Source organism: Lucilia cuprina, chromosome 5 (assembly GCF_022045245.1).
Source record: "Lucilia cuprina isolate Lc7/37 chromosome 5, ASM2204524v1, whole genome shotgun sequence".
NCBI lineage: Eukaryota > Metazoa > Arthropoda > Insecta > Diptera > Calliphoridae > Lucilia > Lucilia cuprina.
The window spans coordinates 23,413,651-23,438,361 of NC_060953.1; positions in this window are offsets into that span (position 1 = coordinate 23,413,651).

Sequence of the window (24,711 nt, forward strand, 5' to 3'; positions counted from 1 at the left end):
TTAAAAAAGAACAACAACAACGCTAAACGAAATAAAACACAAAAAAATACACAAGGCATCTAAACCAACAGACATCTAAACATACATAACGAAAAACACAGAAAAACAAAAATAACAACGCAATGACTCCAACAGCATCCAAACCAAGGGTGCCCAATCCCTATGCGCTTGGTACTCTTTTGTTTTTGTAAATGCGCTTAGCTATAGACAGTGTGTTTTCTATACACTTATATGCGCTTAACACTAGCAATACGTTGTTGTTCTTAACAGTATGCAAGCAAGAGTAAAACAACAACACTTTCGTATTCATTGCTGGTAAACATTGACGAGACGTAGATTTTGTTTTTGTTTATCGTTTATATTATAATTTTCAGACAAATAATGATATGATAGGATTGCGAAGACATCATCGATTTTAAACTTTGTGCAACTAAAGGTAAGGTAATTATATGAAATATAGGTTTTTAAAATGCTCACTTTTATGCATAAACAGCTATTTTATAGATATTTAAAAATGTTCATATTTATATTATATTATTATCAACCGTTCTCACAACAAGTAATTTATTTGCCAGGAAAAAACCATCGAAAACTTTTTTTGAAAATTAATTTTAACACTATTATTTTTTCAGTTACAAAACCTTCCAGATCCTTCTTCCTATCAAAAAGATGAAAGTTTATCAGTTTTTCAAAACGTTGCTCAAATAGTATATGAAAATTAATACAAAACTCAATATAAATACTATATTAAACAAGTAAGAGTGTTATATTCGGCTATGCCGAATCTTTTATACCCACCATCAAATCACTGCCATATAAATGAACTTTTATATTTTGAATATTTTATTATTATATATCGGTATTAATGAGAACATCAGGGTAACATTTGAAAGAGGTCCATTAATGGGGTTTTACTATTGACAGTGCTAATTTTTATAGGGAGTAGGGTTATTTATACATATATATATATATGGACCAATTCTCATAAAAGTCTGTAGGAAGATTTCAGTTCCTTATTTGTTTAAAATTTCATCGATCTACTTGTATTTTGAAGCCATTAAGGAGCAATAAAGTCATAAAATATGGTAGAGAGATTTTAAATCAAAATTGTTTTATGTCGAGTTGCCTTGCGGTATTCATATTTTTCGCGTCATTTTCTGGGGCGGAATTTATATGAGGTGGTGTTATTATGGACTGATCCTCATAAAATTTGATAGAGAGATTTCGGTTGCTATAGAAGGGATAGAGATATTAGCTACACAGAAAGTAGGGCGCTAGGGTCAATTATAGACCGATCCACATAAAATTTGACATAAAGGTTTTGGTTCCTAAGATACATACTTATGTCAAATTTCTTCGCTATATTCGTATTTTTACGCCCATAATTAACGTTAAAATCGTTTTCTGGAGGGGGCCTTATGTGGGGGGAAGGGTCAATTATGGACCGATCCACATAAAATTTCATAAAGATTTTTAGGCCTGTAAGACACTTACTTATATCAAATTTCATCGCTATATTCGTTTGTTATCCCAGTAATGAGCTTAGGGGACCTTATATGGGGGGTCAATTATGGGCCGATCCACATAAAATTTCATAGAGAAGTTTTGGCGTAAGAAACTTACTGTTAAATTTAATCGCTATACTTGTATTTTTAATCCAGTAATGAGCGTTAAAGTCATTTTCTGAAGGGGACCTTATATGGGGGGTAGGGCCAATTATGGACCTATATACATAAAATTTGATTGAGAGATATTGACTTGCATGAAACTTATGTGTGTCGAATTTCATCGCTATACTTGTATTTTTAAGCCAGTAATGAGCGTTAAAGTCATTTTATGAAGGGGACCTTATATGAGGGGTAGGGTCAATTATCGACCGATCCACATAAAATTTAATAGAAATGTTTTGGCTAGTAAGAAACTTACTTATGTCAAATTTCATCGCTATACTTGTATTTTTAAGCGAGTAATGAGCGATAAAGTCAATTGGCCATTTTCTAAAAATATATTATGCAATAAATTTTATATCAAAACAAATGGCAATTATAATGCAATAAAAAGATATATAAACGACTGCTATAACATGAAAACTACAAATGATATTTGCAACCATATCGGAGCCTTAAATTACCTCATCTCAAAGCGTGTACCAATAAATATACCGATATATCCTATTTTTGTAAAAACTTATTATGCCACAAATTATACACCAAAACAAAGTGCAACTGTAATGTTTTAAAATAATACATAAACGAATGTCCTGGCATAAAAACTGTCAATGTTATTTGCAACCATATGGGAATCTCAAATCACAGCGTTTTTAAACATAGAACAACAATTCTACCGATCCATCAAATTGACCATTTTTTAGACGAACACATTATGCCACAAATGATATACCAAATTAAAGTGCAATCATAATGCTCTAAAATGATGCATAAATGACTGTCATAGCATGAAAACTGTCAAAGTTATTCACAACCATATCGAACCTCAAACTACCGCCTTTTTAAACCTGGGAAAATAATACTACCGATCTACCCAATTGGCCATTTTCTAAAAATACATTATGCAATAAATTATATACCAAAACAAATGACAATTTTAATGCTTTAAAATGGTGCATAAACTATCCTAGCACGAAAACTGAGGTTCCATATCGGAACCTCAGATTACTGCATTTGATACATTGAACAATAATTCTACCGATCTATCAAATTGACCAATTTGTAAAAACACACATTATGCTACAAATGATATACCATATTAAAGTGCAATCATAATGCTTTAAATTGATGCTTAAAAATGATTCATAAATGAATCATAGCGCGAAAACAGTCAATGTTATTTGCAGCCATATCGGAACCTCAAATTACCGCGTTTTTAAAGCTGTGAAAATAATTCTACCGATCTATTTAATTGGCCATTTTCTAAAAATATATTATGCAATAAATTTTATATCAAAACAAATGGCAATTATAATGCAATAAAAAGATATATAAACGACTGCTATATCATGAAAACTATAAATGATATTTGCAACCATATCGGAGCCTTAAATTACCGCATTTCAAAGCATGTACCAATAAATATACCGATATATCCTATTTTTGTAAAAACTCATTATGCCACAAATTATACACCAAAACAAAATGCAACTGTAATGCTTTAAAATGATGCATAAACGATTGTCCTGGCATAAAAATTGTCAATGTTATTTGCAACCATATGGGAACCTCAAATAACAGCGTTTTTAAACATAGAACAACAATTCTACCGATCCATCAAATTGACCATTTTTTAGACGAACACATTATGCCACAAATGATATACCAAATTAAAGTGCAATCATAATGCTCTTAAATGATGCATTAATGACTGTCATTAGCATGAAAACTGTCAAAGTTATTCACAACCATATGGGAACCTCAAATTACCGCCTTTTTAAACCTTGGAAAATAATTCTCCTGATCTATCCAATTGGCCATTTTCTAAAAATATATTATGCAATAAATTATATACAAAAGCAAATTGCAATTTTTATGCTTTAAAATGGTGCATAAACGACTGTCCTAGCTGCCAAAGTTAATTGCAACCATATCGGAACCTCAGATTACTGCGTTTGATATATAGAACAATAATTCTGCCGTTCAATCAAATTGACCAATTTCTAAAAATACACATTATGCTACAAATGATATACCATATTAAAGTGCAATCATAAAGCTTTAAAATGATTCATAAATGACTGTCATAGCGTGAAAACTGTTAATGTTATTTGCAGACATATCGGAACCTCAAACTTCCGCGTTTTTAAAGCTGTGAAAATAATTCTGCCGATCTATCCAATTGGCCATTTTCTAAAAATATATTATGCAATAATTATATACCAAAACAAATGGCAACTATAATGCAATAAAAAGATATATAAACGACTGCAATAACATGGAAACTATAAAAGATATTTGCAACCATATCAGAGCCTTAAATTACCGCATTTCTAAACCTGTACCAATAAAAATACCGATCTATCCTATTTTTGTAAAAACTCATTATGCCACAAATTATACACCAAAACAAAGTGCAACTGTAATGCTTTAAAATGATGCATAAACGATTGTCCTGGCATAAAAACTGTCAATGTTATTTGCAATATGGAAACCTCAAATCAAAGCGTTTTTAAACATAGTTTTTAACATAGACAATTCTACCGATCCTTCAAATTGACCATTTTTTAGACAAACACATTATGCCACAAATGTGTTTAAAAAAATGTGTCTTAACTCTTTTATTAATCAAAATAAATTTTCTTTAAGAACATATAACAATTTTATAGTTTTCTAAAAGGTATATTTACGCAGAACGCTTTGGCGTAAAAAACTTGTCCTATTTTTTGAAAATGTTGCCACTGCGTCCTTCCGAATATGACCTATTTTTATCAAAACTTCAACTTTGGGCGACATGTTCTAAAATCCCAAAGCTGGGATCAGAAAACTGAAAGCAGTTTTGGAAACCTCGATATGTTTTCTATTTACTCCAAAAGTATTTTCCCAGTCCTGAAAGAAATGTGGACCATATGGGCAAAAATGTAAAAAAATCCCATTTTTGGGATTTTCATTCCTATTTTTGGGAATTGCGGGATGCCCTTTGACCTTTTCAATTTTTGTTTGCATTTTCTTATTTGAAATGACAAATTTAACAAGCGTTGAAGATTTTATTGAGTTCTGTTCATAAATAAAGAATTTGTCATATATTACATATTTGTTCAATTTCTAAAACTATGATTTATATCAAAATTTTAATAGGGTCGCAGATAGCTACAACAATTTAGTCCATATTTATCCCTTAATATCTTTTTTAGTTAGATATGGAAATTCTCGACCCTTTACAAAAAATTTCAAGCCAATATCTCAATTACATTCAAAAATATGTTCATCTTTTTCATATTTTAGTATTAAATATGACAGAACATGTTTAAATCTTATATTTACCTATTTTCTATTTGTATACTTATCCTTATAATTGAAAGGTCCTACTATGCTTAAATTTTCAGAAATTTATAACTATTTTTTACCTAAATTTTTTCGACAGATCATTTCGTTCTGTTTCGTTTATGATCATGTAGGTAAAAATATACAGGTAATGATAATATCGATTCATTCACTAATAAGAAATATCAATGACTGAATTACAGGTTATAGTAATATAGTCCTAAATGTTAATAGGTAGACAGTTGGTAATTTTTTACTTTGGAATACCTGTATCGGAAATGACAAGAATTGGTATATAAGTAAACTTCTCAGATTTTAAGTACCATATTTAATAAATCTACAATGAAGATTACATTAAAGTACGAAGAGTTTATGGAGTGTATCTTCAAAAGGGCCAGAAAGAATTGAAGACATTTCAAATTATATAAAAACTACATATAGTAGAAAAGTAGACAAAACAGGCATATCAAAAATTGAAAACTTTTTGATGTAAAAAGTAAGTCTGTGGATGGAAATCAAAAGAAATTTCGATTAATATTTTGTAGTTGGATGGAAACTACTACGGAAATCTCAACTTACAACACATCAGCAGGAGCGCCTTGCAAGTCATACGAAGACTTACGTTCAAGGTAAAAAAAAAGAGGGTCACACAAAAACTTTTTTCAATCTCAAATGAGGAAATTGCTGATACATATAACGAAATGCTGAAAAAGTAAAACCAACCTATGGATGCCGTACATATTGCAACTATTCTTTCTAATGCATCACCAAAACGACTTAAGCAAATTGTAGAAAATATACCAACTCCAACATCACAATCAAATTTTACTGAAGAGGAAGCAATAGCGCTTATGTTATAAGTACCAAATATTAAGAAAAGCTCTGCATGAAAAAGGACACAATATATTACCATCATACAAGGCGATCCAGGAAAAAAACAAACTATCCTACCATCACCTATTGCTGTTAATGATGTGGAAGCTTGTATTGATATATCATCTTTGCTCGAAAACACAGCATCAAGAATTGTGTCAGACTTTTCAGAAGACCAACTAAGGAAAATTCATAACTGTGATGTTGTCTTAATGTGTAAGTGGGGATGTGACGGTTTATCAGCACTTCCAGAATACAAACAAGCTTGTGGAAGTCGGACATTAGCAGACTACAAAAGTGTATTTATGTCATCATTAGTGCCATTACGAATTCGTTCATATTCCCTTAATCCATCATCGTCAAGCATCGGAAATTCATTTGAAGATATATGGATCAATACAACTCCGGGTTCAAAAATTTTTGTAGACCCATTGGATTTGAATATATAAAGGAGTCAAAGAAAACAACAAAAGATTTAGTGGAATATTTAAAAGATGAAATAAATGCACTGGAGCCCATTTGCATAAAAATAAAGGAATTCTCTATTAACGTATCATATCAGCTAAGCTTAACAATGATTGATGGAAAGGTCAGCAATGCCATAACAGAAACTTCTTCCTTCTGGAGATGCTCAATATGTAATGAGAAAAAGTCGCAATTCTCAAATATAAACAAAAGCAGAAGTATTAATGAAGAAGTCCTGTCTTTCGGAATTTCACCACTTCATGCCAGAATACGATTTTTGGATTACTTTTTACACATAGCATACGACCTCAAATATAGAAGTGTGCCAGAGAATCTTACTAAATCAACAAAAAATAATGAAGAATTGAAAGAACTGAGAGCTGCGGAAAAAAGCAGAATCCAAGAAGAATTTAAAGTTCAGATGGGATTAAACATCGACAAACCACTTCCAAGTTGCGGTAGTACAAATGACGGTAATACGGCGAGAAGGTTTTTCGTGATTTTGAAATTACTTCAAAAATAACTGGAATCGACAAGGAGTTGCTTCGAAGAGTTAACACTATTTTAATGGCACTGAATAGTAAACATAAAATTAATGGAAATCGATTTGGGGAATATACATCTGAAATTTCTAAATTACTTGTATCTCTGTATCCATGGAGGGAACTAACACCAACAGTACACAAAGTATTGTGTCATGGTCAAATAATAATTGAATCGAATATTCTTCCACTTGGAGAGTTAACAGAAGAAGCCCAGGAAGCGAGGAATCGAGATTTTAAGCATGTTCAACTTTTCAGCTCAAGAAAATGCTCCAGGCAATCACAGAATGAAGATATTTTTAATAGTTTACTTCTATCTTCTGATCCTGTTCTTTCAACTATGCGAAAAAGATGGATTTGTTATGAAACTCTATCATCTCAAAACGAGGAAGATTTAAAGGACTTATATTACCTTCTGGATATGTATACCGATATGACAGATTATTTTATAGAAAATAAGTAGTGTTAGGAATTAACTATATAAGTAGGTTGTAAGAATTAATTGTATTATGTTTAAGATAAACAGTTCAAATAAAAAAGCTATTATACTAACTGATGATATTGTATTAAATTGTGTATATCTTATTAGTGAATGAATCGAAATTATCATTAGCTGTATATTTTTACCTACATGATCATAAACGAAACAGAACGAAATGATCTGTCGAAAAAAATTAGGTAAAAAATAGTTATAAATTTCTGAAAATTTAAGCATAAGGATAAGTATACAAATAGAAAATAGATTTAAACATGTTCTGTCATATTTAATACTAAAATATGAAAAAGATGAAATTAAAGGACACAGGTTTAAATGAACATATTTTTGAATGTAATTGAGATATTGGCTTGAAATTTTTTGTAAAGGGTCGAGAATTTTCATATCTAACTAAAAAAGATATTAAGGGATAAATATGGACTAAATTGTTGTAGCTATCTGCGACCCTATTAAAATTTTGATATAAATCATATTTTTAGAAATTTAACAAATATGTAATATATGACAAATTCTTTATTTATGAACAAAACTCAATAAAATCTTCAACGCTCGTTAAATTTGTCATCTTAAATAAGAAATGCAAAAAAAAAAATTGAAAAGGTCAAAGGGCATCCCGCAATTCCCAAAAATAGGAATGAAAATCCCAAAAATGGGATTTTTTACATTTTTGCCCATATGGTCCACATTTCTTTCAGGACTGGGAAAATACTTTTGGAGTAAATAGAAAACATATTGAGGTTTCCAAAACTGCTTTCAGTTTTCTGATCCCAGCTTTGGGATTTTAGAACATGTCGCCCAAAGTTGAAGTTTTGATAAAAAATAGGTCATATTCGGAAGGACGCAGTGGCTACATTTTCAAAAAATAGGACAAGTTTTTTACGCCAAAACGTTCTGCGTAAATATACCTTTTAGAAAACTATAAAATTGTTATATGTTCTTAAAGAAAATTTAATTTGATTAATAAAAGAGATAAGACACATTTTTTTAAACACATTTGTGGCATAATGTGTTTGTCTAAAAAATAGTCAATTTGAAGGATCGGTAGAATTGTCTATGTTAAAAACTATGTTTAAAAAGTTAGAGTGCTATATTCGGCTGTGCCGAATCTTAAATACCCTCCACCAGCTACTTTTATGTTATAAATTTTCTAATTGATCAAATATTTGTAGAAATAAGTTTTCTCTATAACTCGGATATTATAAGAGATAAGTAGTTCAAGCATGTTTTTCAAGATCTCGTCGAGCGCTTTCAGAAAAACAAAAAAATGGCACGAATTTAAAAATTTTACATGTCGTAGGTACCCTACTTTGAGCCGCCACAGCTCCGTCCCTGGGCATCTGCGGGGTTCATCTTCAAAACTTAAACTCGAGTACTCCTTGGCTACGCTCACGCCAAATTTTATCCCGATCGGATCAGCCGTTTAGAAATGCCAGATTTATTTCCAAAAATTTTCCATTCTGCCCCACTGTGCGTTAGTTCGGAAAATAAAAATAATTACAACAGTGAAAAACTGAAGAAATTATCAAAAAAATTTCCAGATTTCGCAAAAACGGAACTAACACAGTTATGTCTGAGTTTATAGACATTTTTGCGCTTGTCAGATAAAAAATAACGACCAACAACTTTTATAAAAAAATTGCGCCTTAATGATAAACAATCAGTTTATATTAAAAATTACCGAACTCCTCACTCTCAAAAGGAGGAAATCAATAAGCAAGTCCAAAAACTGATGGATGACGACATAATAGAACCATCTATATCTGATTATAATAGCCCATTACTTTTGGTGCCTAAGAAAAGCCTACCAGGTAATAATCATAAAAGATGGAGATTAGTAGTTGACTATAGGGGAGTTAACAAAAAATTAATGGCCGATAAGTTCCCATTACCTCGCATAGATGACATATTAGATCAATTAGGTAGAGCAAAATATTTTTCATGTCTAGATCTTATCTCTGGGTTTCATCAAATAGAATTCGAAGACAAATCAAGAGATATCACGTCCTTTTCTACTGATAATGGTTCGTTCAGGTTTAAAAGATTGCCTTACGGACTAAAAGTGGCACCTAACTCATTTCAAAGGATGATGACACTAGCATTTGCTGGATTGTCACCCATCCAAGCTTTTGTGTACATGGATGACTTAATTGTCATCGGATGTTCTACTGCCCATATGATGCAAAATCTTAAAGATGTATTTAACTTGTGTAAAAAGTATAACCTAAAACTGCACAATGACAAGTGTTTCTTCTTTCGTCAAGAGGTAACGTTTTTGGGTCACAAGTGTACAAACAAGGGTATTTTACCAGATGACGAAAAATTTTCCGTAATTAAAAACTATCCTACACCGAAAAATGCTGATGAAGCTAAACACTTTATAGCATTCTGCAATTATTATAGGAGATTTATTCACTATTTCGCAGAATATTCTCGTTATCCATACAATGTCGTGTCTATGTGTCCAAAGCTATTTTTTCGACCTTAATCTGCCTCTGTTCTTTGTATTTTAATCTCATTCCAGAATGGATCCAGCCCAAAACCCAGTGTTGTGCGTTGTGTGTTTTGCATATCACCCATTGAGATATTGCAAGATGTTCCGTTAGTTGTCATTGGAGCAACGACTTTATGTAGTGAGAACCCATAAGTATTGCTCCAATTGCTTCTCGCGGACTCATCTGATAGGTAGCTGTATCTCAATGGATGCGTGCCAAATACGCTGCGATTTGCACCACACATTGCTGCACCCAAGGACTACTGCTCAGGTACCAAGGCAAAGCCAAAGGTCACGCCCACGCGCTCGCAGAAGCCTTCCCAACCCTCCTCAACAGAGAGCTCAACGGCGGTGACCTCCGTCAACGCCTGCAACAACAGCAGCAGGTTATTCAACAGCAACAACAACAACTACAGCAGCAACAACGCCAACGACAACAACGGCAACTACAGCAACAATCTCAGCGGCACCCACAATTTATGTATATAAGAGCAATATTTTTGATAAATGTATGGATATCAATATTTGGTTATGAGTTATGTGAGTTTTTTATGATTTTCGGAACGGAACCTTGTATGGGAGCTATGACCAATTATGGACCGATCCAAAAACTTTCATTGTAATATTTCTGTATATAAGAGCAATACTTATACCAAATTTTATATCGATATCTTTGGTAATGAGTAATGCGCGTTTAAGTTATTTCGTGGTTATATTTCTGTATATAAGAGCAATACTTGTACCAAATTTTGTATCTATATCTTAATTTAGTAATGAGTTATGTGCGTTTAAGAGATTTTCGGGAGGGGACCTTGTATGGGAGCTATGACCAAATATGGACCGATCGAAAAAAATCTTTCATTGTAATATTTCTGTGTATAAGAGCAATATTTGTACCAAATTTTATATCAATATCTTGATTTAATAAAGAGTTATGCGCGTTTAAGTGATTTTCGGGAGGGGATCTTAATTTAGTAATGAGTTATGTGCGTTTAAGAGATTTTTCGGGAGGGGACCTTGTATGGGAGCTATGACCAAATATGGACCGATCGAAAAAATCTTTCATTGTAATATTTCTGTATATAAGAGCAATACTTGTACCAAATTTTATATCGATATCTTAATTTAGTAATGAGTTATGCGCGTTTAAGTGATTTTCGGGAGGGGACCTTCTATGGGAGCTATGACCAAATATAGACCGATCCAAAAAATCTGTCATTGTAATGTTTATGTATATAAAAGCAATACTTGTACCAAATTTTATATTAATATCTTGATTTAATAAAGAGTTATGCGCGTTTAAGTGATTTTCGGGAGGGGACCTTGTATGGAAGCTATTACCAAATATGGACCGATCCAAAAAATCTTTCATTGTAATATTTCTGTATATAAGAGCAATACCTGTACCAAATCTTGTAACGATATCTTAATTTACTAATGAGTTATGCGGGTTTAACTGATTTTCGGGAGGGGACCTTGTATGGGAGCTATAACCAATTATGGACCGATCGAAAAAATCTTTCATTGTAATATTTCTGTATATAAGAGCAATACTTATACCAAATTTTATATCGATATCTTAATTTAGTAATGAGTTGTGCACGTTTAAGTGATTTTCGGGAAGGGAACTTGTATGGGAGCTATGACCAATTATGGACCCACCAAAAAAATTTTTCCTCTAGATAAATTCTTTTGTCAAAAAATTTCAATTTCTAAAATTTTGTGAAAATATCGACATTACGACGGAAATTATTAACAAAAAACCAAATTTCCGGGAATTTGTACTTTTGTATGGGAGGTATATGAAATTGTGGACCGATTCTGACGATTTTACACAAAGATTAAGCTCTTGTGTGGAAACGAATGTATGCCCATTTTTATGGAATTATCTTGCATAGTTTTCGAGAAAATTACATCAGAATGTGTAAAAAATGCCTATTTTTTTCGAGGTTGTTTCAAATTTTGATTCATAACTTTTCCCGATGTGAACCGATTTTGCCCATTTTCAATACCAAACAACCTAGGAAAACAAAGAACATTTTGGGCGAATTTGGTTAAATTCTATTGCTTCGTTTTATCGTGAGCGTGTTTTACACAGACAGACGGACAGACGGACATAGCTAGATCGACTTAGAATTTGATAAGGACCCAGAATATATATATACTTTGTTGGGTCTCAGATGAATATTTCTTGGTGTTACACACGGAATGACAAAGTTATATATACCCTCTATCACCACTGATGTGGTGGAGGGTATAAAAAGTGTTTCAATTCCCACCAACCAACACGTAAGTAGAAATAAAATTCTCTATTTTATTTGTGTGCATAGTTCAATTCTGTTATTGAACAACTTTGTTAATTTCTTAACAAAGTAAAAAACAAAATCAACAAATCTCCAAAATAAGAGTTGGAATTTGTTTAACCCTTCTCACGAAGGTGAAGGGTATAAAAACACTGTGATTCCGACATGGTTGCAAATAACTTTGACAGTTTTCATTTTAAAGCATTACAGTTGCACTTTGTTTTGGTGTATAATTTGCGGCATAATGAATTTTTACAAAAATTGGATAGATCGGTATATTTATTGGTACAGGTTTAGAAATGCGGTAATTTAAGGCTCCGATATGGTTGCAAATATCATTTATAGTTTTCATGTTATAACAGTCGTTTATATATCTTTTTATTGCATTATAGTTGCCATTTGTTTTGGTATATAATTTATTGCATAATATATTTTTAGAAAATGGCCAATTGGATAGATCGGTAGAACTATTTTCACAGCTTTAAAAACGTGGTAATTTGAGGTTCCGATATGGCTGCAAATATCATTGACAGTTATGCATCATTTGAAAGCATTGTGATTGCACTTTAATTTGGTATATCATTTGACATTGACAGTTTTCATGCTATGGCAGTCATTTAGGCATCATTTTAAAGCATTATGATTGCACTTTAATATAGTATATTATTTGTAGCATAATGTGTGTTTTTACAAATTGGTCAATTTGATTTTTGATTTGTTTTGGTATATAATTTGTTGCATAATATATTTTTAGAAAATTGCTAATTGAATTATTTTCACAGCTTTAAAAACGCGGTAACTCAAGGTTCCGATATGGCTGCAAATAACATTGACAGTTTTCATGCTATAAAAGTCATTTAGGCATCATTTTAAAGCATTATGATTGCACTTTAATATGGTATATCATTTGTAGCATAATGTGTGTTTTTACAAATTGGTCAATTTGATAGATCGGTAGAATTATTGTTCTATATATCAAACGCAGCAATCTGAGGTTCCGATATGGTTGCAATTTTTTTGGCAGTTTTCGTGCTAGGACAGTCGTTTATGCACCATTTTGAAGCACTAAAATTGCCATTTCTTTTGGTATATAATTTATTACATAATGTATTTTTAGAAAATGGCCAATTGGATAAATCGATAGAATTATTTTCCCAGGTTTAAAAGGACGGTAATTTGAGGTTCCGATATGGTTGTGAATAACTTTAAAGGCTTTCATGCTACGACAGTCATTTCTTCATCATTTTAAAGCATTATGATTGCACTTTAATTTGGTATATCATTTGTAGCATAATCTTTTCGTCTAAAAAATGGTATATTTGATGGATCGGTAGAATTATTGTTCTATGTTTAAAAACGCGGTAATTTGAAGTTCCGATATGGTTGTGAATAACTTTGACAGTTTTCATGTTATGACAGTCATTTATGAATCATTTTAAAGCATTAGGATTGTACTTTAATAAGGTGCATCATTTGTAGCATAATGTGTGTTTTTACAAATTGGTCAATTTGATAGACCGGTAGAATTATTGTTCTATGTTTAATAAACGCTGTAATCTGAGGTTAAGATATGGCTGCAATTAACTTTGGCAGTTTTCGTGCTACGACAGTCGTTTATGAATCATTTTAAAGCATTATGATTGCACTTTATTATGGTATATCATTTGTAGCATAATGCGTATTTTTAGAAATTGGTCAATTTGATAGATCGGTAGAATTATTGTTCTATATATCAAACGCAGTAATCTGAGGTTCCGATATGGCTGCATTAACTTTGGCAGTTTTCGTGCTACGACAGTCATTTATGCATCATTTTAAAGCATTATGATTGCACTTTAATTTGGTATATCATTTGTGGCATAATCTTTTCGTCTAAAAAATGATCAATTTGATGGATCGGTAGAATTTTTGTTCTATATTTAAAAACGCGGTAATTTGAGGATCCGATTTGGTTGCAAATAACATTGACAGTTTTCATGCTATGACAGTCATTTATCCATCATTTTAAAGCATTAGGATTGTACTTTAATATGGTATATCATTTGTAGCATAATGTGTGTTTTTACAAATTGGTCAATTTGATAGATCGGTAGAATTATTGTTCTATATATCAAACTCAATAATCCAAGGTTCCGATATAGCTGCAGTTAACTTTGGCAGTTTTCGTGCTACGACAGTCGTTTATGCACTACTTAAAGCATTAAAATTGCCATGTGTTTTGGTATATAATTTATTGCATAATATATTTTTAGAAAATGGCCAATTGGATAGATCGGTAAACTTATTTTCACAGCTTTAACAACGCGGTAGTTTGAGGTTCCGTTATGGCGGCAAATAACATTGACAGTTTTCACGCTATGATAGTCATTTAGGCATCATTTTAAAGCATTATAATTGCACTTTAATATGGTATATCATTTGTAGCATAATGTGTGTTTTTACAAATTGGTCAATTTGATAGAACGGTAGAATTATTGTACTATATATCAAACGCAGTAATCCAAGGTTCCGATATAGCTGCAATTAACTTTGCCAGTTTTCGTGCTAAGACAGTCTTTTATGCACCATTTTAAAGCATTAAAATTGCCATTTGTTTTGGTATATAATTTATTGCATAATGTATTTTTAGAAAATGGCCAATTGGATAAATCGATAGAAATATTTTCCCAGGTTTAAAAAGGCGGTAATTTGAGGTTCCGATATGGTTGTGAATAATTTTGAAAGTTTTCATGCTATGACAGTCATTTATGCATCATTTTAAAGCATTATGATTGCACTTTAATTTGGTATATCATTTGTAGCATAATCTTTTCGCCTAAAAAATGGTAAATTTGATGGATCGGTAGAATTATTTCTATGTTTAAAAACGCGGTAATTTGAGGTTTCGATATGGTTGCAAATAACATTGACTGTTTTCATGCTATGACAGTCATTTTAAAGCATTAGGATTGCACTTTAATATGGTATATCATTTGTAGCATAATGCGTATTTTTAGAAATTGGTCAATTTGATAGATCGGTAGAATTATTGTTCTATATATCAAACGCAGTAATCTGAGGTTGCGATATGGCGGTAATTTGATTTATGCATCATTTTAAAGCATTATGATTTCACTTTAATTTGGTATATTATTTGTGGCATAATGTGTTCGACTAAAAAATGGTCAATTTGAAGGATCGGTAGAATTGTTGTTCTATGTTTAAAAACGCTGTGATTTGAGGTTCCGATATGGCTGCAAATAACTTTGACAGTTTTCGTACCAGGACAATCGTTTGTGCATCATTTTAAAGCATTACTGTTGCACTTTGTTTTGGTGTATAACACCGTCCAACACCATTTTTCACACACGAACCAAACCATATACATACGAAAGCACATAATTTATATGGTATAACTGCGTACTCAGTTTTTCATTTTCTGATCGTTTATCCGTTTAAGAGGACTTTAAATTTGAGGTGAATACAATTTTCAAAAATTTTTATAAAATATTTTAAGCCACACTATTATAACAATATGGGTATCAAACTAAAGAGGACAATTGCAGTATTTTTATCTCGTATTTTGTTTTATTTTTTAAGAATAAAAATATGAAAAAATACCCTTATAAAAGTTTATCCTTTATTATCCTTGAAATTTTATACGAAATTGTTCAACAAAAAATATTTATAATAAAGACATTAGAATGTAGTACAAAAGTCTGAAATTTGGTCTTCATAGCTCCATTTGTTAAATTTTTATAATATTTTTTATATATCTGAATAAATTAATTAATAAAATTTTCCCCTCTAAAAATTTCAAAGTCCTTTTTTTGTTTAAATATTATGTAGAAAAATAAGAAATTTGTTATTGTGGAACCGAGTTTCTTTATCTCTATGATAAAAAGTTAAAAAAGTGGAAACTTTGAAGAATATGAAAGGATAACATTCTTGCATTTTTTATCCTTTCATGTTAAAACTCCCTTCTTGGAAATTATATGTTCCTTTTTAATTTAACACAATTAATCCGAACTCTATAGTTATTCTAAGTTCTATATATCTTTTAAAAATACCTTTTACCTCCCAATAATGTTATCAAAGTAGTTTATTATATAGTTTTTATTCAAAAATACAACAGTGCGAAGGTATATACATATTTGTTAAATTTCTAAAACTATGCTTTATTTTTTTTTAATAGGTCGCAGATAGCTACAACAATTTAGTCCATATTTATCCCTTAATATCTATTTTAGTTAGATATGATAAATTCTCGACCATTTACAAAAATTTCAAGCCAATATCTCAATTACATTCAAAAATATGTTCATTTAAACCTGTATCCTTATATTTCATATTTTAGTTAATATATGACAGAACATATTTAAATCTTATATTTACCTATTTTCTATTTGTTTGCTTATCCTTATAATTGAAAGGTCCTATTATGCTTAAATTTTCAGAAATTTATAACTATTTTTTACCTAAATTTTTTCGACAGATCATTTCGTTCTGTTTCGTTTATGATCATGTAGGTAAAAATATACAGGTAATGATAATTTCGATTCATTCACTAATAAGAAATATCAATGACTGAATTACAGGTTATAGTAATATAGTCCTAAATGTTAATAGGTAGACAGTTCGTAATTTTTTACTTTGGAATACCTGTATCGGAAATGACAAGAATTGGTATATAAGTAAACTTCTCAGATTTTAAGTACCATATTTAATAAATCTACAATGAAGATTACATTAAAGTACGAAGAGTTGTGTTCCGTTTCATTGAGTGTATCTTCAAAAGGTCCAGAAAGAATTAAAGACATTTCAAATTATATAAAAACTACATATAGTAGAAAAGTAGACAAAACAGGCATTTCAAAAATTGAAAATTTTTTAAAGCTTTTTGATGTAAAAAGTAAGTATGTGGTGGAAATCAAAAGAAAATTTCGATTAAAATTTTGTAGTTGGATGGAAACCTACTACGGAAATCTCAACTTACAACACATCAGCAGGAGCGCCTTGCAAGTCATACGAAGACTTATGTTCAAGGTAAAAAAAAGAGGGTCACACAAAAACTTTTTTCAGTCTCAAATGAGGAAATTGCTGATACATTTAACGAAATGCTGAAAAAGTAAAACCAACCTATGGATGCCGTACATATTGCAACTATTCTTCCTAATGCATCACCAAAACGACTTAAGCGAATTGTAGAAAATATACCAACTCCAACATCACAATCAAATTTTACTGAAGAGGAAGCAATAGCGCTTATGTTATAAGTACCAAATATTAAGAAAACCTCTGCATGAAAAAGGACACAATATATTACCATCATACAAGGCGATCCAGGAAAAAAACAAACTATTCTACCATCACCTATTGCTGATGTGGAAGCTTGTATCGATATATCATCTTTGCTCGAAAACACAGCATCAAGAATTGTGTCAGACTTTTCAGAAGACCAACTAAGGAAAATTCATAACTGTGATATTGTCTTAATGTGTAAGTGGGGATGTGACGGTTTATCAGCACTTCCAGAATACAAACAAGCTTGTGGAAGTCGGAAGTGGAAGTGTATTTATGTCATCATTAGTGCCATTACGAATTCGTTCATATTCCCTTAATCCATCATCGTCAAGCATCGGAAATTCATTTGAAGATATATGGATCAATACAACTCCGGGTTCAAAAAATTTTGTAGACCCATTGGATTTGAATATATAAAGGAGTCAAAGAAAACAACAAAAGATTTAGTGGAATATTTAAAAGATGAAATAAATGCACTGGAGCCCATTTGCATAAAAATAAAGGAATTCTCTATTAACTTCTCATATCAGCTAAGCTTAACAATGATTAATGGAAAGGTCAGCAATGCCATAACAGAAACTTCTTCCTTCTGGAAATGCTCAATATGTAATGAGAAAAAGTTGCAATTTTCAAATATAAACAAAAGCAGAAGTATTAATGAAGAGTCCTGTCTTTCGGAATTTCACCACTTCATGCCAGAATACGATTTTTGGATTACTTTTTGCACATAGCATACGACCTCAAATATAAAAGTGTTCCAGAGAATCTTACTAAATCCACAAAAAATAATGAAGAATTGAAAGAACTGAGAGCTACGGAAAAAGCAGAATCCAAGAAGAATTTAAAGTTCAGATGGGATTAAACATCGACAAACCACTTCCAAGTTGCGGTAATACAAATGACGGTAATACGGCGAGAAGGTTTTTTCGTGATTTTAAAAATTACTTCAAAAATAACTGGAATCGACAAGGAGTTGCATCGAAGAGTTAACACTATTTTAATGGCACTGAATAGTAAACATAAAATTAATGGAAATCGTTTTGGGGAATATACATATGAAATTTCTAAATTACTTGTATCTATGTATCCATGGAGGGAACTAACACCAACATTACACAAAGTATTGTGTCATGGTCAAATAATAATTGAATCAAATATTCTTCCACTTGGAGAGTTAACAGAAGAAGCACAGAAAGCGAGGAATCGAGATTTTAAGCATGTTCAACTTTTCAGCTCAAGAAAATGCTCCAGGCAATCACAGAATGAAGATATTTTTAATAGTTTACTTCTATCTTCTGATATACAATGTTATAGACTTTAATAAAATAATTAACTAAATAATTTTTAAAAATTGTCCAAATATCTTATTCAACACCAAATGTATGTTCTGTCATACTTAATACTAAAATATGAAAAAGGTGAAATTAAAGGACACAGGTTTAAATGAACATATTTTTGAATGTAATTGAGATATTGGCCTGTAATTTTTTGTAAAGGGTCGAGAATTTCCATATCTAACTAAAAAAGATATTAAGGGATAAATATGGACTAAATTGTTGTAAATATTTGCGACCCTATTAAAATTTTGATATAAATCATAGTTTTAGAAATTTAACAAATATGTAATATATGACAAAATCTTTATTTATGAACAAAACTCAATGAAATCTTCAACGCTTGTTAAATTTGTCATTTTAAATAAGAAAATGCAAAAAAAATGGAAAAGGTCAAAGGGCATCCCGCAATTCCCAAAAATAGGAATGAAAATCCCAAAAATGGGATTTTTTACATTTTTGCCCATATGGTCCACATTTCTTTCAGGGCTGGGAAAATACTTTTGGAGTAAATAGAAAACATATTGAGGTTTCCAAAACTGCTTTCAGTTTTCTGATCCCAGCTTTGGGATTTTAGAACATGTCGCCCAAAGTTGAAGTTTTGATAAAAAATAGGTCATATTCGGAAGGACGCAAGTTTTTTACGCCAAAGCGTTCTGCGTAAAGATACCTTTCAGAAAACTATAAAATTGTTATAAGTTCTTAAAGAAAATTTTATTTTATTAATAAAAGAGTTAAGACACATTTTGGGCAAAAAACGGCAAAAATCTACAATTTTTTGAATTTTTAAATTAAAAAACGTATATTTTTGGATCTGTAAACGATATTGATCTGAAATTTTTTGTATAGTATTGGAAATTTTGTTGTCTAACTAACAAGAAAAAATTGAGTCCTTTTGGTCCAAAATTACGCCCGGCATTCAAAAAAAGGCGGACCAAGGTATGGTAAATTTTGTATCACTAAATTTTTAAATGCTTATAACTCGGATATTATAAGAGATAAGTATTATGTCCAAGCATGCTTTTTCAAGATATCATCGAGCGCTTTCAGAAAATATAACCCCCTCATTTTATAAAACGAAACATTCGGTAACGTAAATAATTTGTATGAAAATTTTTGAAAATTTTAATTTTTTCCATACAAATTTTTTTGAACGTTTGTCGTTTCGTTTTATAAAATTAGGCCCAAAAAATCTTTATTTGGGTGAAAAACAAAAAAATGGCACGAGTTTAAAAATTGTACATATCGTAGGTACTCTACTTTGAGCCGCCACAGCATCCCTGGTGCATCTGCGGGGTTCATCTTCACAACTTAAACTCGAATACTTCTTGGCTACGCTCACGCCAAATTCTATCCCGATCGGATCAGCCGTTTAGAAATGCCAGATTTATTTCCAAAAAAATTCCATTCTGCCCCACTGTGTAGCGTTTATTACTGCATATAACATTGACAGTTTTCACGCTATGACAGTCATTTAGGCATCATTTTAAAGCATTATGATTGCACATTAATATGGTTTATCATTTGTAGCATAATGTGTGTATTTACAAATTGGTCAATTTGATAGATCGGTAGATTTATTGTTCTATATATCAAACGCAGTAATCTGAGGTTCCGATATGGTTGCAATTAACTTTGGCAGTTTTCGAGCTACGACAGTCGTTTATGCACCATTTTAAAGCATTAAAATTGCCATTTGTTTTGGTATATAATTTATTGCATAATGTATTTTTAGAAAATGACCAATTTTATAGATCGGTAGAATTATCTTCCCAGGTTTAAAAAGGCGGTAATTTGAGGTTCCGATATGGTTGGGAATAACTTTGACAGTTTTCATGCTATGACAGTCATTTATGCATCATTTTAAAGCACTATGATTGCACTTTAATTTGGTATATCATTTGTAGCATAATGTGTTTGTCTAAAAAATGGTCAATTTGAAGGATCGATAGAATTGTCTATGTTAAAATCTATGTTAAACAAGTAAGAGTGCTATATTCGGCTGTGCCGAATCTTATATACCCTTCACCATAGTGTATTTTAAACATCTTTTATAAATTTTAAATTTTTTCCCGACTACATTATTATTACATCAAAAGCTAAACAAAAAGAATAACAACAACAACGCTAAACGAAATAAAACACAAAATACACAAGGCATCTAAACCAACAGACATCTAAACATACATAACGAAAAACACAGAAAAACAAAAACAACAAGTAAGAATGTTATATTCGGCCATGCCGAATCTTATATACCCACCATCAAATCATTCATGTTTATGTAGAATTTTACTGATGTACATACATTTTTGGGTCAGTAATATGTCTTAAAGTCATTTTCAGAAGGGGACCTTGGTAAGGTCAATTATAAATCCATTTTCGTTAAATTTATGAAAATGATTTTGTTTCCTATAAAACTTTTTTATGTCGAATTTTATTGCTTTATATATATGTTATGTGCAGATATGTTATGATACATCTCTTAGCGATAAAGTTATTTTCTGAAGGGGGCATTTTAATAGGGATAGTAGAAAACGTGAACCGATATTCTTACTTTCAATAAGGATCGATCCTTATAAAATTTGATAGGGAGATTTTGGCTCGCACGAAACTTGTGTATGTAGAATTTTGTAGTAATGAGCGTTGAATTCGTTGTCCCTTTATTAGGGGGTTACATAATAATGGACTCATCATATAATAATGGACTCATTTAAGAATATGATTTTAGTTCCCATAAAACTTTTATATGTCGAATATTATTGTTATATATATATGCTTCTTAAGGTAGATATGAGCATTAAAGTCGTTTTCTGAAAGGGACCTTATAGGTGGGATAGGGTCAATTATGTATAGGGCCAATTATCCTTATAAAATTCTACAAAGAGATTTATGAGACCATAAAACATGTTTGTGCCGAATTTCACCGCTATTGATGCTTCTCTTAGCCAGTTATGAGCGACAAAGTCAATTTCTGAAGGGGTCTTTATATGGGGGTAGGGTCAATTATGAACCGATCCTTATAAAATTCTACGAAAAGATTTATGTCCCCATAAAACATCTTTGTGCAGAATTACACTGCTATTGATGCTTCTGTTAGTCAGTTGTGAGCGATAAAGTCATTTTCTGAAGGGTACTTTGTATGGGGGGTAGGGTCAATTATGGACCGATCCTTGTGAAATTCTACAAAGAGATTTATGAGACCATAAAACATGTTTGTGTCGAATTTCACTGCTATCGATGCTTCTCTTAGCCAGTTATTGGCGATAAAGTCATTTTCTGAAGGGGACTTTATATGGGGGGTAGGGTCAATTATGGACCGATCCTTATAAAATTCTACGAAGAGATTTATGTCACCATAAAACATGTTTGTGCCGAATTACACCGCTATTGATGCTTCTGTTAGTCAGTTGTGAACGATAAAGTCATTTTCTGAAGGGTACTTTGTATGGGGGGTAGGGTCAATTATGGACCGATCCTTATGAAATTCTACGAAAAGATTTATGTCCCCATGAAACATGTTTGTACCGAATTACAGCGCTATTGATGCTTTTTTTAGTCAGTTATTGGCGATAATGTAATTTTCTAAAGGAGGCCTTATATGGGGGCTAGGCGAAATCGTGAACCGATATTGCCCATTTTCAATACCAAACAAACTGGATCAACTATAAGTATCTGTGCAAAATTTCAGCTCGCCGTTTGGACTCTATCGTGTTTTCAACAGACAGACAGACGGACGGAAATGGCTAGATCGTCTTAGAATCTAATAAGGACCCAGAATATAAATACTTTTATGGGTCTTAGACGAATATTTCAATGTGTTACAAACGGAATGACAAAAACAATATACCCCCATCTTTTTTGATGGTGGTTATAAAAATAACAACGCAATGACGCCAACAGCATCCAAACCAAGGGTGCCTAAGTTCTATGCGCTTGGTACTCTTTTGTTTTTGTAAATGCGCTTAGCTATAGACAGTGTGTTTTCTATACACTTATATGCGCTTAATACTAGCAATACGTTGTTGTTGTTCTTAACAGTATACAAGCAAGAGTAAAACAAAAACACTTTCGTATTCATTGCTGGTAAACATTGACGAGACGTAGATTTTGATTTTGTTTATCGTAAAAAAAAATTGTTTTAAAAAGCACTTGGAAAAAATTTGTGTTAGTTTTAAATTTCAAACTTACATTATTCGCTTAAAAATTATTGTACAATAACTCACAATCTACTCTCATATAATTGAAAACGTTTTAAATACTTTTTTCTATTCATTAAAAAATATATTTGCAAAACAAAAGGGAAAATTATTTTATTTTAACAAAAAATGCAAATCATATTTTTTGCTGTGTATTTTAGTAGACAATACACAGCTGAATAAAACCAAATATATCTATACACACTAAATAGCGATCTTCTCGAAAGCATGTTTGAAAGAATTATTGAATATTCGGATCTCGCCGATATCTGGGGTCCTCTAAAAACTGATTTCAACAGACAGACGGACAGACAGACAGACAGACAGACACACAGACAGACAGAGAGACAGACGGACAGACAGACAGACAGACAGACAGACAGACAGACAGACAGACGGACAGACAGGCAGACAGACGGACATAGCTTAATCGACTCCGCTATCTATAAGGATCCAGAATATATATACTTTATAGGGTCGGAAAATTATATTATAGATATTACAAACGGAATGACAAACTTATATATACCCTTCTCACGAAGGTGATGGGTATAAAAACACTGTGATTTGAGGTTCCGATATGGTTGCAAATATCATTTATAGTTTTCATGTTATTGTAGCATAATGTGTGTTTTTACAAATTGGTCAATTTGATGGATCGGTAGAATTATTGTTCTATGTTTAATAAACGCGGTAATCTGAGGTTCCAATATGGCTGCAATTAACTTTGGCAGTTTTCGTTCTACGACAGTCGTTTATGCACCATTTTAAAGCAGTAAAATTGCCATTTTCTTTGGTATATAATTTATTGAATAATGTATTTTTAGAAAATGACCAATTGGATAAATCGATAGAATTATTTTCCCAGGTTTAAAAAGGCGGTAATTTGAGGTTCCGATATGGTTGTGAATAACTTTGACAGTTTTCATTTTGCATTTTCAACCATTATGATTGCACTTTAATATGGTATATCATTTGTGGCATAATGTGTGTTTTTACAAATTGGTCAATTTGATAGATCGGTAGAATTATTGTTCTTATATCAAACGCAGTAATCTGAGGTACCGATATGGCTGCAATTAACTTTGGCATTTTTTGTGCTACGACACCATTTATGCACCATTTTAAAGCATTACAATTGCCATTTGTTTTGGTATATAATTTATTGCATAATATATTTTTAGAAAATGGCCAATTGGATAGATCGGTAGAATTATTTTAACAGCTTTAAAAAGGCGGTAATTTTTGGTTCCTATATGGTTATGAATAACTTTGACAGTTTTCACGCTATGACAGTCATTTATGCATCATTTTAGAGCATTATGATTGCACTTTATATTGGTATATCATTTGTGGCATAATGTGTTTGTCTAAAAAATGGTCAATTTGAAGGATCGGTAGAATTGTTGTTCTATGCTTAAAAACGCTGTCGTGGACAATCGTTTATGCATCATTTTAAAATGCAACTGTAATGCACTTTGTTTTGGTGTATAACTTGTGGCATAATGAGTTTTTACAAAAATAGGATAGATCGGTATATTTATTGGTACATGTTTAGAAATGCGGTAATTTAAGGCTCCGATATGGTTGCAAACATCTTTTATAAATTTCATGTTATTGCAGTCATTTATATATCTTTTTATTGCATTATAGTTGCCATTTGTTTTGGTATATAATTAATTGCATAATATATTTTTAGAAAATGGCCAATTGGATAGATCGGTAGAATTATTT